Source organism: Protopterus annectens, chromosome 16.part0 (genome assembly GCF_019279795.1).
Source record: "Protopterus annectens isolate FY-2018-M chromosome 16.part0, PAN1.0, whole genome shotgun sequence".
In the NCBI taxonomy this organism is placed as follows: Eukaryota; Metazoa; Chordata; order Ceratodontiformes; family Protopteridae; genus Protopterus; species Protopterus annectens.
Genome location: NC_056750.1, coordinates 643,146,839 through 643,148,783, shown reverse-complemented (window position 1 = coordinate 643,148,783; position 1,945 = coordinate 643,146,839). Strand labels below are relative to the sequence as shown.

Here is a 1,945-nt window from a genome sequence, read left to right as displayed (position 1 = left end):
TGTTTGAAAAAAAAAAAAAAACAGAATGACTCGAGAGACGTTGGCCAGTTTCAAGATTTGAGCGCTTTCGTTCGCTTTTATTTTTATAATAAATGAACTTCTTCAGAAATCTTACAGAGGAACAGTTTGTAATCTCTTATATACAGTTTACTTTTTGAAACTTGAGAAACTGGTGACGTGTTTGTGGGCTGGTCACCTGTTTGCTTTTAGTAGGCATTTAATGTTAAGGGCTCCGTTGAGACCAGGGGGCGTGTCTGCTGCTAGTCTGATTTGCCATTTTAATTCTTTGACTTCAAGTGGAGTGCTGGAAGTGTTGCTGAAGTTGTTGGCTGTGTCTAAGACTAGGAAGCTGAATTTAGCGTTACTGCATTCTGCAGTATGCCTGGCTAGCGCATTGGTGAAGTCTTTTCTTCGCATTGCTTGGTATTACAAATAACACTACTAGCCATTCCTAGTCTTGTTGGCAAAGTAACGCCAACAGTACTAGTCTCAGGTTTCATATTAGAAGTATCAGTCGCTGCACCAGGAGTAGTAATTCTACCCTTTGGTAAATGTCTCTCAGTTACATCCTGGCTGGTCCTAGGCCAGGTGAAGATATTCCCTCTACGAAAATCCACGATGTCCCTCTGTAACTTAGATCTTTTCTGATCTAACAGCCGTTTTTCATGCTGAGAAACATTATCAAGTAGTTTACAAAAATGTTCATCGACGCACTTCGTCGGATATAGTTCATATAATTCACTCTGTTGTTTAATAATACTCCCTTACATTCCCTTGTAATGACAACAATACCATGAATGTTGTGAATAATCATGTATCTGTTCCATCTGATGAATGTTTAGCATCTCTATCTAACAATAGAGATAATTCTCCTTTAGTTACTGATAAGTCTAATATGGATACTTTAGGTACATCTTTACCGATTCAAACTGACATAGTGGTGAGAAGGAAAGCTAATATTGGGGGCTTACAACAGGTTAAATCTACTACACAGGATCAGCACAGCTTAGATAGGAACCCAGAAGTAGAGTTGAATTTTAGTGTGACACACCCTTTCCCCATCAGGTTAGAGAGGAGAGAAGGGAGAACACAATCAGCCAGCAGAGGCAGGCAGAAAAGGAAACTCTCCCCACAACGAACCACGAATCACAATATCAAGAGAATGTGGGAAGGGAGAATGAACACATAGTGGTTAGCTTGTCCACACAGATAATTACAGCTGCAGAAGAGGAACTTTTTTTTAAGGGTTTATCTTTTATTCCCACCACCCATAGCAACTATGAGGAGACTCTTCGTGATTTTAAACTATTTGTCAGGAATATTTCTCTTAAAATCTTTTTTAATAGTAATACTACCATGTATTCTGATAGTTGCAGAAAACCTAGTACATTTAGTCCTCCCTTGCACCCATTACTAGCTGCTTTCAGCAAATTAGTGGAAGACGATTTATTCAAGTTTAATGCTGGAAAGAATAGAATTAGTAAAAGGAATAATTTATCTTTTCACCAACGCAAGGCACTTAAACGCTTTATGTCTGATCCCTCACTAGCTATCCGACCAGCGGACAAAGGTGGGGGGATTGTACTTATGGATATGGATCGCTATGTCAGCAAAATGAATGACATGTTATTGAATAGTAGTTTTTATAAGAGAATTGAGATGAATGGAATTGATTCTATTATAGTCAATATATGGAATATTTTGGAGGAACTCCATGGAAGTGGTACAATAAGTAAGGAGCTGTACCAGTATTTATATGTTGAGCATCCCTTGGTTCCTGTGATACAAGGACTACCGAAGATCCATAAAGTAAGAGAAGACCCCCCACTTAGACCTATAGTAGCGGGGAGGGGTTGGATTACTGAACCGCTATCAATATATATAGAGAAACAACTTAGGCCTTTCGTTGATTTGAATGAGTTTGTCTTACGTGACACCAAAGAGT

The 1,945-nt window shown here is 38.8% G+C and overlaps 1 protein-coding gene across 1 annotated transcript in view; it reads right to left on the bottom strand.

Moving 5' to 3' along the window:
- Positions 1-1,945, bottom strand: part of LOC122790799 (junctophilin-3-like) — a 1,554,848-nt gene that overhangs the window by 1,132,892 nt on the left and 420,011 nt on the right. The gene's annotated exons all lie outside the window — the stretch shown is intronic.